Source organism: Arachis hypogaea, chromosome 20 (genome assembly GCF_003086295.3).
Source record: "Arachis hypogaea cultivar Tifrunner chromosome 20, arahy.Tifrunner.gnm2.J5K5, whole genome shotgun sequence".
Lineage (NCBI taxonomy): Eukaryota > Viridiplantae > Streptophyta > Magnoliopsida > Fabales > Fabaceae > Arachis > Arachis hypogaea.
This window is the reverse complement of record NC_092055.1, coordinates 98,853,084-98,869,500: the sequence shown is the minus strand read 5'-3', so window position 1 is coordinate 98,869,500 and position 16,417 is coordinate 98,853,084.

Sequence of the window (16,417 nt, the reverse complement as noted above, 5' to 3'; positions counted from 1 at the left end):
TACTGGGGATCAAGCAAGGAGATCGGGAGAGCCTCCGGAACTACATGGAAAGATTCAACAAAACATGCATGGACATACAAAGCTTGCCAACAGAGGCCGCCATTATGGGACTCATCAATGGCCTATGAGAAGGACCTTTTAGCCAATTCATATCAAAGAAGTACTCTACCTCCTTAGACGAAGTGTAGGAGCGAGTAGAAAAATACATCAACATGGAAGAAAAGGCTCGGTTGGGAGAAACCTCAAAATCCGGGGTCCCTGCTGAGATAAAGACAAGGAATCCAAAAGGAAAGAAGATCGACAAGGGGAGAAAATCAAAAAATACCACAATTACACTCCTCTCAGGGCATCCCTAGTCGACGTATACAAAGAAGTCTGCCATACGGAGAAAATACCCCCAGCTCGGCCACTCAAAGGCAAAAGAGGAGGAGGAAACCGGAATGAATATCGCAAATATCATCGAGTGCGAGGGCACTCCACCAACGAGTGCTTCGATCTAAAGAACATAGAAAAATTGGTGAGGGAAGGAAAACTAGATCGGTTTCTAGCCACCCGAGATGATGACCAAAGAAAGAGACGAAGGGACGAAGATATCGGACGAACCGTGCGATCACCTCGTACACCGGAAAGACACGTCCACATGATACACGGCGGATTCACAGGGGGAAGAATCTCCAAATCATCTCGCAAAAGATATCTCAAAGAAGTATATCATGTCGAGGGAAAGGAGGAAGCACCCGACACCCCTGCAATCACATTCACTAAAGAGGACGCATCCGGTATCATCTCGGGACACGACGACCCCATGGTCATCACCATCATACTGGAAAACGCCAATCTCCACCGCACATTAATAGACCAAGGGAGCTCCGCCGACATCTTATTCAAAACTGCCTTCGACAAGCTCGGCCTAGAAGACAAGGAGCTTAGGGCATACCCGAACAGTCTGTTCGGACTGGGAGATACCTGGGTACAACCACTGGGATACGTATCACTACATACAACCTTCGGAAAAGGGAACCAATCCAGGACATTCAAAATAGACTACATTGTGGTCGATGTGAGTTCAGCCTACAATGCTCTAATAGGTCGGACAACACTAAATCAACTCGGCGCAATAGTCTCGACTCCACATCTATGCATGAAATTCCCAACTACATAGGGGATAGCCACAATAAAAGCAGATTAAAAGATGGCACACCGCTGTTATAACGAAAGTCTAAACCTCAGAGGCAGAGGAGAAGAGTTTCATACGATTGAGCTTGGCGGAGTTTAGAGACGAGAAAAACTCCGTCCGCAGCCAGAAGGTGAGATAGAGAAGGTTCAGATCGGAGACACCTTGGACAAAACGACTAATATTTGCACGATCCTGAGAGGAGACTCAAAAGAATTACTGGTACAATTCTTACGAGATAATGTCGATATCTTCGCATGCAAAGCCGCAGACATGCCAGGCATAGACCCCAAGCTAATGTGCCACAAGTTGGCGGTCTATCTGGGATCTCGGCCGGTATAGCAAAGACGAAGAAAACTTGGGCCAGAGCGATCCCAAGCTGTGGAAGAACAGGTACAAGCACTACTGGAGGCTGCATTCATAAGAGAAGTCAAGTACCTACTACGGCTAGCCAACGTCGTCTTGGTGAGAAAATCAAATGGGAAGTGGTGAATGTGCACCGATTACATCGATCTCAACAAAGCCTGCCCAAAGGATCCTTACCCACTCCCAAGTATCGACGCTCTGGTAGATGCTTCCTCCGGATATAGATATGGTGCACGAATTGTGAATCACACTTTTCACAACTCGTACCACTATCCAGCAAGTGCACTGGGTCGTCCAAGTAATACCTTACATGAGTAAGGGTCGAATCCCACGGAGATTGTTGGTTTGAAGCAATCTATGGTTACCTTGTAAATCTTAGTCAGGAAGTCAATTATGTTTATCAGTTGAATTGCGAATAACCAAGAGAGCATAAATTAAACGTTACTTGTTATGCAGTAATGGAGAATATGTTGGAGTTTTGGAGATGCTTTGTCTTCTGAATCTCTGCTTTCCTCTGTCTTCTAATTCACGCACGCACGTCCTCCTATGGCAAGCTGTAAGTAGGGGATCACCGTCGTCAATGGCTACATCCCATCCTCTCAGTGAAGAATATGTTCACATGCTCTGTCACAGCACGGCTAATCATCTGTCGGTTCTCGATCATACTGGAATAGGATTCTTCATCCTTTTGCGTCTGTCACTAACGCCCAGCACTCGCGAGTTTGAAGCTCGTCACAGTCATTCGATCATTGAATCCTACTCGGGATACCACAGACAAGGTTTAGACTTTCCGGATTCTCATGAATGCCGCCATCAGTTCTAGCTTATACCACGGAGATTCTGATTAAGGAATGAGACACTCATTCAATCGGATATAGAACGTAGGTGGTTGTCAAGCACACGTTCATGGTTTGAGGAAGGTGATGAATGTCACGGATCATCACCTTCATCATAGTTAAGCGTGAATGAACATCTTAGATAGGAACAAGCGTGTTTGAATGGAAAACAGAAATACTTGCATTAATTCATCGAGACGCAGCAGAGCTCCTCACCCCCAATAATGGAGTTTAGAGACTCATGCCTTCAAAGAGTACAAAGTTTAGATCTAAAATGTCATGAGATACAAAATAAGACTCTAAAAGTTGTTTAAATACTAAACTAGTAGCCTAGGTTTACAAAAAGTGAGTAGACTATGATGGATGATGCAGAGATCCACTTCTGGGGCCCACTTGGTGTGTGCTGGGGCTGAGATTTAAGTAAGTCATGTGCAGAGGCCATTTGTGGAGTTGAACGCCAGTTTTTGTGCCAGTTTGGGCGTTCAACTCCAGCTTTTGATCCTTTTCTGGCGCTGGACGCCAGAATTGGGCAGAGAACTGGCGTTGAACGCCAGTTTACGTCATCTATTCTTGTGCAAAGTATAGACTATTATATATTTCTGGAAAGCCCTGGATGTCTACTTTCCAACGCAATTTGAAGCATGCCATTTCGAGTTATGTAGCTCCAGAAAATTCACTTTGAGTGCAGGGAGGTCAGAATCCAACAGCATCAGCAGTCCTTTTTCAGCCTGAATCAGATTTTTGCTCAGCTCCTTCAATTTCAGCCAGAAAAATACCTGAAATTATAGAAAAACACACAACTCATAGTAAAGTCCAGAAATATGAATTTTTCCTCAAAACTAATGAAAATAGACTAAAAACTAACTAAAACATACTCAAAACTATATGAAATTAACCCCAAAAAGCGTATAAAATATCCGCTCATCACAACACCAAACTTAAACTGTTGCTTGTCCTCAAGCAACTAGACAAATAAAATAGAAGACTCATAGGTTGAGAAGCAATAATATCTCAGATTTTTTGATTGAAGCTCATATTCTAATTAGATGAGCGGGACTAGTAGCTTTTTCTTTCTTTGCTTTTGAACAGTTTTGGCATCTCACTTTATCCATTGAAGCTCAGAGTGATTGGCATCTATAGGAACTTAGAATTTAGATAGTGTATTGATTCTCTTAGTTCAGTGTGATGATTCTTGAACACAGCTTCTTTATGAGTCTTGGCCGTGGCCCTAAGCACTTTGTTTTCCAGTATTACCACCGGATACATAAATGCCACAGACACATAATTGGGTGAACCTTTTTCAGATTGTGACTCAGCTTTGCTAAAGTCCCCAATTAGAGGTGTCCAGAGTTATTAAGCACACTCTTCTTTTAGCTTTGGATCTTGACTTTAACCGCTCAGTCTCAAGTTTTCACTTGACACCTTCACGCCACAAGCACATGGTTAGGGACAGCTTGGTTTAGCCGCTTAGACCAGGATTTTATTCCTTTAGGCCCTCCTATCCACTAATGCTCAAAGCCTTGGGATCCCTTTTATTTGCCCTTGCCTTTTGGTTTTAAGGGTTATTGGCTTTTTTTGCTTGCTTTTTTCTTTTTTTTTTTTTGCAAGCTTTTTTCTTTGCTGCTTTTTCTTGCTTCAAGAATCATTTTTATGATTTTTCAAATTATCAATAACATGTCTCATGTTCATCATTCTTTCAAGAGCCAACATATTTAACAGTCTTAAACAACAAATTCAAAAGACATATGCACTGTTCAAGCATTCATTCAGAAGACAGAAAGCATTGCCACCACATTTAACTAATTAGAATTTCTCTTATTAAAACTCGAAATTTTATTGCCTCTTATTCAAAAGATCTACTACTTTATTCATGTTTACTGATGATGGGAGAAATAAACTATAGCTTAATTGGAGATAAAATCAAAATAGATACTAATTACTACTATATGACTCCTAAGGTAAACTTCTATAAGGACATTGTCACAGAGTTAAGGCAGAAATTGGAAATTAACAACCTTTATTCTGGGGAAACAGGGGTTCCTCTGATCCTTGGGATGCTTGGTCCTACAAGAGAAGACTTTTGGCGCTTCAATTCCCTTAAGTCACGCCCTTGCTCCTCTTGTTCTTTAAACATATAGGTCAGCATTTGACTGTGTTCCTTCTGTTCTTTTATTATTTGCTCCATAGCTTCCCGTATCTTGGTAACAGACGTCTCAAGATATTCCCAGTATTCAGATTGAGGGATCTCTGGGAGGAATTCCTGTGCTCTCTTCTTGATAGGATCCTCCTGTGCTTGTTGTTTTTCCATTGATACTTTGGTGATTGGCTTCTCAATTGGGATATACTCAGTTATTCCCATCCTTACTCCTGCGTCCTTGCAGAGCAGAGAAATCACGCTTGGATAAGCCAACCTAGCCTCTTTAGAATTTTTGTTAGCAATTTTGTAGAGTTCAGCTGAAATCAGCTGATGAACCTCCACTTCCTTTCCCATCATGATGCAATGGATCATCACTGCTCTTTTAACTGTGACTTCAGAACGGTTGCTAGTAGACAACAGAGAACGCCCAATGAAGTCCAGCCATCCTCTGGCGACTGGTTTGAGATCCTCCCTCTTGAGTTGATTTGGGACACCCTTTGTGTTGGTGGTCCACCTGGCTGCAGGGATACATATGTCCTCTAGAATCTTATCCAGGTCAATGTCTGCTCTCATCATCCTCCTGTTGAAGGAGTCTGGATCATCCTTTAGCTGAGGTAGCTTTAAGATCTCCCTGATCTTGTCAGGGGTGGTATGAACAATCTTTCCTCTGACCATGGTCCGAAATTCATAGAATGCAGTTCCAGATAGTTTTTGCTTGTCAGTTTGCCACATATTAGCATAGAACTCCTGGACCATGTTCTTTCCCACTTTCGTTTCAGGATTAGCTAGGACTTCCCAGTTCCTGATTCGAATTTGCTCCTGGATCTCCGGATATTCATATTCTTTCAGATCGAATCTAACTTCCGGGATCACTGATCTCAGACCCATTACTTTAAGATAATGGTCTGAATGTTCTTTAGATAAGAACTTTCCTTGATTCCAAAGTGGTTTTGGAACGCTCTCTTTCTTGCCTCTTGGAGTGGGTTGTTTTTCTTTAGGAGCCATGATCTTAGTGATCTCAGATAAACACACCAAACTTAGAGGTTTGCTTGTCCTCAAGCAAAAGAAAAGAAAGGAGAGGGATAGAAGGAGAGCTAGGTGCAATTGTTGATGGAGGAGGAGGGAGGCCGAACCCAAATTTAAAGGGATGGGGGGGTGGGTTTTCGAAAAATTGGAAAAGATAAGATAAGAAGATTGAGTTGAAAAAGATAAGATAGAAGATATAGTTTAATTTTGAAGATATATGATAGATTTTTGAAAAAGATAAATCTGAATTTTGAAAAAGATAATATGGAGATTTGAAAAAGATATGGATTAGTTGAAAAGATTTTAGAGTGAAAAAGATAGATTTGTTTTCAGAAAAGATTTGAAAAGAGTTGGATTGAATTTGGAAAGATGGATTTTTAGAAATTAAGGATTTTAGAAATCAGGGTTCTTGACATGTTCATGTAAAAATCATGCATTGAAGCATAAAATTTGAAATTAGAATGGAAATACGTGTGGAAAAATGAATTTGGCTCCTCCCTGCCTTCCTGGCGTTTGAACGCCCAAACACTGCCTATTTTGGGCGTTCAGCGCCCAAATGCTGCTCTCCTGGGCGTTCAACGCCCAGCTGCTGCCATTACTGGCGTTCAACGCCCAGTGGGTGCCCATTTCTGGCGTTGAACGCCCAGATTGCTACCATTACTGGCGTTCAGCGCCCAGTAGATGCCCATTTTGGGCGTTGAACGCCCAAAATATACTTTTACTGGCGTTTTCTTGCCAGTGAGCTCTTTTTCTCTTATTTTGTGTGCCGAGGTCTTCTGTAAATGATTATTTACCTTGTTGTCAATAAACTCTATATAAACAAATAAAAATAAAAATAAAAATAAAAATAAAAATAGGGCAAAATGCTTAGAGGATTGTTGCCCCATGGCTGGGTTGCCTCCCAGCAAGCGCTTCTTTTTTGTCTTTAGTTGGACCTTGCTGAGCTTTTAATCTAGCTTCAGCCTTGAGCATTCTTGCTCAATGTTGCCTTCAAGATAATGCTTGATTCTCTGTCCATTGACAATGAACTTCTTATCAGAATCAATATCTTGAAGCTCCACATAACCATATGGTGATACACTTGTAATCACGTATGGTCCCCTCCACCGGGATTTCAGTTTCCCGGGGAATAGCCTGAATCTAGAGTTAAACAATAGGACCTTCTGTCCTGGTTCAAAGATTCTAGATGACAGCTTTCTGTCATGCCATTTTTTTATTTTTCTTTATAAAGCTTGGCATTTTCGAAAGCTGTGAATCTGAATTTCTCTAGCTCATTTAGCTGGAGCAATCATTTTTCTCCTGCTAATTTGGCATCAAAGTTTAGGAATTTGGTTGCCCAGTAGGCCTTATGTTCCAATTCCACGGGCAGGTGACATGCCTTACCATACACGAGTTGGTATGGAGATGTCCCTATGGGGGTCTTGAATGCTGTCCTGTAAGCCCACAGAGCATCATCCAAGCTCCGTGCCCAATCGTTTCTACGGGTATTTACTGTCCGTTCTAGGATTCTCTTTAATTCTCTGTTGGAGACTTCAGCTTGCCCATTGGTTTGTGGATGATATGGAGTGGCCACCTTGTGGCGAATTCCATACCGAACCATGGCAGAGTAAAGCTGTTTATTACAGAAGTGAGTGCCCCCATCACTGATTAGTACTCTAGGGACACCAAACCTGCTAAAGATATGTTTCTGGAGGAACTTCAGCACTGTTTTAGTATCATTGGTGGGTGTGGCAATAGCCTCAACCCATTTTGATACATAATCAACTGCCACCAGAATATAAGTGTTTGAGAATGATGGTGGGAAAGGTCCCATGAAGTCAATTCCCCATACGTCAAACAACTCAATTTCCAAGATTCCTTGTTGAGGCATGGCGTAACCATGAGGCAGATTACCAGCTCTTTGGCAACTGTCACAATTACGTACAAACTCTCGGGAATCTTTATAGAGTGTGGGCCAATAGAAGCCACATTGGAAGACCTTGGTGGCTGTTCGCTCACCTCCGAAATGGCCTCCATATTGAGATCCATGGCAATGCCACAGGATCCTCTGTGCTTCTTCTCTAGGCACGCACCTACGGATTATTCCGTCTGCACATCTCTTAAAGAGATAAGGTTCATCCCACAAGTAATACTTGGCATCAGTAATTAATTTCTTCTTTTGTATCCTGTTGTACTCCTTGGGTATGAACCTTGCAGCTTTATAGTTTGCAATATCGGCAAACCATGGTGCTTCCTGAATGGCAAATAAATGCTCATCAGGAAACGTCTCAGAGATCTCAAGAAAGGGGAGGGACGTCCCTTCCACTGGCTCTATCCGGGACAGATGATCAGCCACTTGGTTCTCTGTCCCTTTTCTGTCTCTTATTTCTATATCAAACTCTTGCAGAAGCAATACCCATCTGATGAGCCTGGGTTTTGAATCCTGCTTTGTGAGTAGATATTTAAGAGCAGCATGGTCTGTATACACAATCACTTTTGATCCTACTAAGTACGATCTGAACTTGTCAATGGCGTAAATCACTGCAAGTAATTCTTTTTCTGTGGTTGTGTAATTTTTTTGGGCATCATTTAGAATGCGACTAGCATAATAAATGACATGCAGAAGCTTGTTATGCCTCTGTCCCAGTACTGCACCAATGGCATGATCACTGGCATCACACATTAGCTCAAATGGTAATGTCCAGTCTGGTGCAGAAATGACTGGTGCTGTGACCAGCTTGGCATTCAGCATTTCAAACGCCTGCAGGCACTCTGTGTCAAACACAAATGGCGTATCAGCAGCTAGCAGATTGCTTAGAGGTTTTGCAATTTTTGAAAAATCCTTTATAAACCTCCTATAGAATCCTGCATGCCCCAGAAAGCTTCTGATTGCCTTAACATTGGCAGGTGGTGGTAATTTTTCAATTACCTCTATTTTTGCTTGATCCACCTCTATTCCCTTGTTTGAGATTTTATGCCCAAGAACAATTCCTTCAGTCACCATGAAGTGACACTTTTCCCAGTTTAAAACTAGGTTGGTCTCTTGGCATCTTTTCAGAACAAGTTTCAGGTGATCAAGACAGGAGCTGAATGAGTCTTCATATACTGAGAAGTCATTCATGAAGACTTCCAGAAATTTTTCCACCATGTCAGAGAAAATAGAGAGCATGCATCTCTGGAAGGTTGCAGGCGCATTACATAGCCCAAATGGCATCCTTCTATAAGCAAACACTCCGAATGGACATGTGAATGCTGTTTTCTCTTGATCCTGGGGATCTACTGCAATCTGGTTATAGCCTGAGTAGCCATCCAAAAAGCAGTAATAATCATGACCTGCTAGTCTTTCTAGCATCTGGTCTATGAATGGTAAAGGAAAATGATCCTTTTTGGTGGCTGTATTGAGCCTTCTGTAGTCAATACACATGCGCCACCCTGTAACTGTTCTTGTAGGAACCAGTTCATTTTTTTCATTATGAATCACTGTCATGCCTCCCTTTTTTGGGACGACTTGAACAGGACTCACCCAGGGGCTATTAGAAATAGGATAAATAATCCCAGCCTCCAGTAATTTGGTGACCTCTTTCTGCATCACTTCTTTCATGGCTGGATTTAGCCGCCTCTGTGGTTGCACCACTGGTTTGGCATTATCCTCCAATAAGATTTTGTGCATGCATTTAGCTGGCTTATGCCCTTAAGGTCACCTATGGACCACCCAAGAGCTGTCTTGTGTGTCCTTAGCACTTGAATAAGTGCCTCCTCTTCCTGTGAATTTAAAGCAGAGCTTATGATCACTGGAAAAGTGTCACCTTCTCCCAGAAACACATATTTCAAGGATGGTGGTAATGGCTTGAGCTCGGGTTTAAGAGGTTTTTCCTCTTTCAGAAGAAGGTTCAGAGGCTCTTTCATGTCCTCTGAATCCTCCAAATCAGGCTGAACATCTTTAAAGATGTCTTCCAACTCTGATTCGAGACTCTCAGCCATGTTAATCTCTTCTACCAAAGAGTCAATAAGATCAACTTTCATGCAGTCTGTTGATGTGTCTGGATGCTGCATGGCTTTGACGGCGTTCAACTTGAACTCATCATCATTGACTCTCAGGGTTATTTCCCCTGTTGGACATCAATGAGGGATCGTCCAGTTGCTAGGAAAGGTCTTCCTAGAATGAGAGTAGCACTCTTGTGCTCCTCCATTTCCAGCACAACAAAGTCAGTGGGAAAGGCGAATGGCCCAACTCTGACAATCATGTCTTCAATCACGCCTGATGGGTATTTAGTGGAACCATCAGTAAGTTGGAGACATATCCGGGTTGGTTTAACTTCTTCAGTTAAGCCAAGCTTCCTAATAGTGGATGCAGGTATTAGGTTGATGCTTGCCCCAAGATCGCATAAAGTTGTCTTGGTGCAATTACCTTCTAATATGCATGGTATCAGAAAACTCCCAGGGTCTTTAAGCTTTTCAGGAAAGCTCTCTAGAATGACTGCACTGCATTCTTCAGTGAGGAGAACTCTTTCTATTTCTCTCCAATCCTTTTTATGACTCAAGATCTCTTTCATGAACTTGGCATAAGAAAGTATTTGCTCAAGTGCTTCTGCAAATGGAATCTTTATTTCAAGAGTCCTGAGATAATCTGCAAAGCGAGCAAATTACTTATCCTGCTCCTCTTTCCGGAGTTTTTGAGGATAAGGTATCTTGGCTTTATATTCTTCAACCTTAGTTGCTGCAGGTTTATTGCCTACAGAAGTGGTTGAAGAAGCCTTTTTAGAGGGGTTGTCATCAGCACTTGTGTGTGTCTGATCCCTCACTGGCAATTGAGTGCCAGAGTTAGAAGCTGGAGTGACGTGAGAAGCCAACTCCTTGTCTGTTCCTGGCGTTTGAACGCCAGAATTGTGCCCATTTTGGGTGTTCAGCGCCAGATCCTGCCCATTTTGGGCGTTCAACGCCAGATCCTTGCCCATTTCTGGCGTTGAACGCCAGTCCTGCTTTGTTTCTGGCGTTGAACGCCAGTTTTGGCCATGGTCTGGGCATTCAGCACCAGCCTTCCACCAATTTTCTGGCATTTTAGCGCCAGAATTATTTTTCCCTGGGCTCTTACTGTCCTCAGGTGAATTTTGGGTGGTTTGCTCATTTCTTAGCTTTTTGCTGCCTTGAGGTGGGGTATTTAATGTTTTCCCACTTCTTAGTTGAACTGCTTGGCATTCTTCTGCTATTTGCCTTGACAGCTGCTGCTTTGTTTGCTTAAACTGTTCATCCATATGTATATTAGCCATCCTTGTCTCTTGTAACCTGTCTTTAAATTCGGCTAGCTGCTTTGTTAGAAAGTCCAATTGCTGATTGAATTCAGCAGCTTGTTTTACAGGATTGAGTTCAGCAGTTACTGTTTTAACCTCTTCATTCATGGAAGGGTTGTTGCTTAGGTACAGATGCTGATTCCTGGCAACTGTATCAATGAGCTCTTGAGCCTCTTCAATTGTCTTTCTCATGTGGATAGATCCACCAGCTGAGTAATCTAGAGACATCTGAGCTCCTTCTGCAAGCCCATAGTAGAAGATGTCTAACTGAACCCACTCTGAAAACATTTCAGAGGGGCATTTTCGTAGCATCTCTCTGTATCTCTCCCAGGCATCATAAAGAGATTCATTATCTCCTTGTTTAAAGCCTTGGATGTCCAGCCTTAGCTGTGTCATCCTTTTTGGAGGGAAATATTGATTCAGGAATTTTTCTGTCAGCTGTTTTCATGTCCTTATGCTGGCCTTAGGTTGGTTATTCAACCACCTCTTAGCTTGATCTTTTACAGCAAATGGAAACAGTAATAGTCTGTAGACATCCTGATCTATTTCTTTATCATGTACTGTGTCAGCAATTTGTAAAAATTGTGCCAGAAACTCTGTAGGTTCTTCTTGTGGAAGACTGGAATACTGGCAGCTTTGCTACACCATGATAATGAGCTGAGGATTCAACTCAAAGCTACTGACTCCAATGGAGGGTATGCAGATACTACTCCTATATGAAGCAGTGGAGGGGTTAGAATATGACCCCAGAGTCCTCCTGGACTGTTCATTTCCGCTTAGGTCCATGATGGAGAAAGGGAGATGATGTAAAATAGAAAAAATATTTTTATTTATTTATTTATTAATTTATTTCGAAAATAAAATAAAAAATAAAATAAATAAAAATGAGTAAAAGATTTTCGAAAAAGTGAGGAGAGAGAAAGTGGTTAGGAGATTTTGAAAAAGATATGATGATTTTTGAAAAAGGTTTTAAATTTTGAAATAAAAATCTGAATTTTTAAAGGAGAGAGAAAAACAATAAAATAACACAGGATTTAAAATTTTTAGATCTGAGGTTCCTTATTTTCGAAACTTTTGGGGGGGGGGGGGAACACCAAGGAACACCAAACTTAAAAATTTTAAGATCAAGACACAAGGAAAACTTAAGAACACTTTGAAGATTTACAAGAACACGAGAACACAAAGGAAGAACACCAAACTTAAAATTTTTAGAAAACCAAAATAAATTTTCGAAAAACACAGAAAAATCAACAAGAAAACACCAAACTTAAAGTTTGGCACAGGATTTAATAGAAAAATTATTTTTGAAAAAGATTTTTTTAAAAAAGAGTGTACCAAACTGCCACGGGCTTAGACTAACGCTCTAGCCAATTGGGCAGTAAATGTAACACTTGTTTTAAAGAAGGATATTTTTAACCAAGAACAATAATAAGAGACTCTAAACCAAAAAAGAAAAATTTTCCTAATCTAAGCAACAAAATAAACCGTCAGTTGTCCAAACACGAACAATCCCCGGCAACGGCGCCAAAAACTTGGTGCACGAATTGTGAATCACACTTTTCACAACTCGTACCACTAACCAGCAAGTGCACTGGGTCGTCCAAGTAATATCTTACGTGAGTAAGGGTCGAATCCCACGGAGATTGTTGGTTTGAAGCAATCTATGGTTACCTTGTAAATCTTAGTCAGGAAGTCAATTATGTTTATCAGTTGAATTGCGAATAACCAAGAGAGCATAAATTAAAGGTTACTTGTTATGCAATAATGGAGAATATGTTGGAGTTTTGGAGATGCTTTGTCTTCTGAATCTCTGCTTTCCTCTGTCTTCTAATTCACGCACGCACGTCCTCCTATGGCAAGCTGTAAGTAGGGGATCACCGTCGTCAATGGCTACATCCCATCCTCTCAGTGAAGAATATGCTCACATGCTCTGTCACAGCACGGCTAATCATCTGTCGGTTCTCGATCATACTGGAATAGGATTCTTCATCCTTTTGCGTCTGTCACTAACACCCAGCACTCGTGAGTTTGAAGCTCGTCACAGTCATTCGATCATTGAATCCTACTTGGAATACCACAGACAAGGTTTAGACTTTCCGGATTCTCATGAATGCCGCCATTAGTTCTAGCTTATACCACGGAGATTCTGATTAAGGAATCTAAGAGACACTCATTCAATCGGATATAGAACGGAGGTGGTTGTCAGGCACACGTTCATGGTTTGAGGAAGGTGATGAATGTCACGGATCATCACCTTCATCACAGTTAAGCGCGAATGAACATCTTAGATAGGAACAAGCGTGTTTGAATGGAAAACAGAAATACTTGCATTAATTCATCGAGACGCAGCAGAGCTCCTCACCCCCAACAATGGAGTTTAGAGACTCATGCCGTCAAAGAGTACAAAGTTTAGATCTAAAATGTCATGAGATACAAAATAAGTCTCTAAAAGTTGTTTAAATACTAAACTAGTAGCCTAGGTTTACAAAAAGTGAGTAGACTATGATGGATGATGCAGAGATCCACTTCTGGGGCCCACTTGGTGTGTGCTGGGGCTGAGATTTAAGCAAGTCACGTGCAGAGGCCATTTGTGGAGTTGAACGCCAGTTTTTGTGCCAGTTTGGGCGTTCAACTCCAGCTTTTGATCCTTTTCTGGCGCTGGACGCCAGAATTGGGCAGAGAACTGGCGTTGAACGCCAGTTTACGTCATCTATTCTTGTGCAAAGTATGGACTATTATATATTGCTGGAAATCCCTGGATGTCTACTTTCCAACCCAATTGAAAGCATGCCATTTCGAGTTCTGTAGCTCCAGAAAATCTACTTTGAGTGCAGGGAGGTCAGAATCCAACAGCATCGGCAGTCCTTTTTCAGCCTGAATCATATTTTTGCTCAGCTCCTTCAATTTCAGCCAGAAAAATACCTGAAATTACAGAAAAACACACAACTCATAGTAAAGTCCAGAAATATGAATTTTTCCTCAAAACTAATGAAAATAGACTAAAAACTAACTAAAACATACTCAAAACTATATGAAATTAACCCCAAAAAGCGTATAAAATATCCGCTCATCAAGATACCTCTCGTTTATGGACGCATACTCGGGATACAACCAAATCCCCATGTATCCACCAGATCAAGAAAAGACCTCGTTTTTAACGCCGAAAGCGAATTTCTGCTACATTGTGATGCCTTTCGGTCTCAAGAATGCGGGAGCTACTTATCAAAGGCTAATGAATAAAGTCTTCTCAGATCACATCGGAAAAGTCATGGAAGTCTATGTGGACGACATGTTGATAAAGACACAAAGCGAAGAGACATTATTGTCCAACCTGGCTCAAGTGTTCGACACTATAAGAAAGCATGACATGCGACTCAATCCCGCAAAATGCACCTTTGCAGTAGAAGCGGGCAAATTCTTAGGTTTCATGCTCACACAAAGAGGAATTGAAGCAAATCCGGATAAATATCAAGCCATACTCAACATGAAGAGCCCAACCTGTGTCAAAGAAGTACAGCAACTCAACGGGAGATTGGCCGCCCTATCCAGGTTCTTAGCAGGATCAGCGATAAGATCTGTCCCCTTCTATGCTACATTAAGGAAGGGAAAGCAGTTCGAATGGACAACAGAATGTGAACAAGCCTTCCAAGACTTCAAGGAATTCTTAGGACGGCCACCTATCCTATCTCGGCCACGAAAAGGAGAACCGCTCATATTATATCTCGCAGTAGGAAGCCGGGCAATAGCCTCAGCACTAGTCAAAGAAGACGAAAGTGGGCAACAACCCGTCTACTTCATTAGTAAAGCGCTACAGGGATCCGAGTTGAACTACCAGAAAATAGAAAAGTTTGCCTATACTCTCATTCTAACATCTTGACGACTTTGCCCGTACTTCCAGGCTCACACCATTAAGGTTCGAACTAACCAGCCCATAAAAAGAATATTGCAAAAAACAGATTTAGCAAGCAGAATTTTACAATGGGCAGTCGAGTTATCCGAGTTCGACCTCCAATATGAAGCTCGGACGGCCATCAAATCACAGTATCTGGCCGACTTCATCGCAGAATTTACAGATGTCCTGAAAATCCCCACAGAATGGAATCTCTATGTGGACGGTTCTTCAAATAAGACTGGAAGCGGCGCAGGTGTGATAATAGAAAGCAACCAAGGAACCCAAGTTGAGCTCTCCCTCAAGTTCGGGTTCCCAGCCTCAAAAAACCAGGCAGAATATGAAGCGTTATTAGCTGGTTTGAAGCTGTCTAAAGAGGTTGGAGCTCAAAAACTCAACATTTACAGCGATTCACAAGTAGTCACCTCACAGATAACAGGGAGCTACCAAGCCAAAGATCCTACCATGAAAAAGTATTTGGATAAAACCAAGGAACAGCTCAGATAACTCGGGGAATATAAGATCTGCCACATACCCCGCGAACAAAATGCCCGAGCTGACGCACTCTCAAAACTAGCCAGCACCAAACCAGGGGGCAACAATAGAAGCCTCAACCAGGAAATGCTACAGAACCCGTCAATCTCAGAAGAGGAAAAAGTCCTAGCCATAACAAGTCAGGACCAAGGACGGATGACCCCCATAATTAACTACCTCAAAGAAGAAACACTCCCCTCAAAAGAAAAGGAGGCAAAGAGGTTAAAAAGGGACGCACAGTACTACACTATCATAAACAACATCCTTTACAAAAGAGGGATCTCAATACCATTACTAAAATACGTGCCGACCTCCAACACAAGGGAAGTGCTAGAAGAAGTACACGGCGGCATTTGCGGCAAACATCTCGGAGCACGAGCTCTCGCCAAAAAAGTACTCTGGGCGGGATTTTATTGGCCAACTCTACAGAAAGAAGCTACAAAATTTGTAAAGACATGTCCACCATGTCAGAAACATGCCAACTTTCACATCGCCCCGCCAGAAGAGCTTATCAGCGTAACTTCGCCTTGGCCATTTGCAAAATTGGGACTTGATCTTCTCGGACCCTTCCCCCAGGGATCAGGACAAGTTAAATTCCTCATAGTAGGGGTAGACTATTTCACAAAGTGGATCGAGGCAGAGCCCCTAGCCAACGCCACTACTCAAAGAAGCCGGAAATTCCTATATAGAAACATTGTCACAAGGTTCGGGGTTCCACACTCCATCACCACAGACAATGGCACTCAATTCACAGATGCAGGCTTCAGAAAATTAGTAGCCGACTTAAACATAAAGCACCAGTACACCTCCGTTGAACACCCGCAAGCCAATGGACAGGCCGAAGCTGCCAACAAAGTCATATTGGCCGGGTTAAAACGGAGATTACAAGACGCAAAGGGAGCTTGGGCAGAAGAGCTTCCACAAGTTCTATAGGCGTATCGAACGACGCCACATTCCACCACAAAGGAATCCCCCTTCCGGTTAGCAAACAGAATAGAAGCAATGATCCTAGTAGAGATTGAGGAAGGATCGCTGGTATGCGAAATTGTAATCATCAACAATGGCGCTAAGGGACTTGGAGCTCTCAAACGTGAATCACACTTTGTCACAATTCCGCACAACTAACCAGCAAGTGCACTGGGTCGTCCAAGTAATAAACCTTACGTGAGTAAGGGTCGATCCCACGGA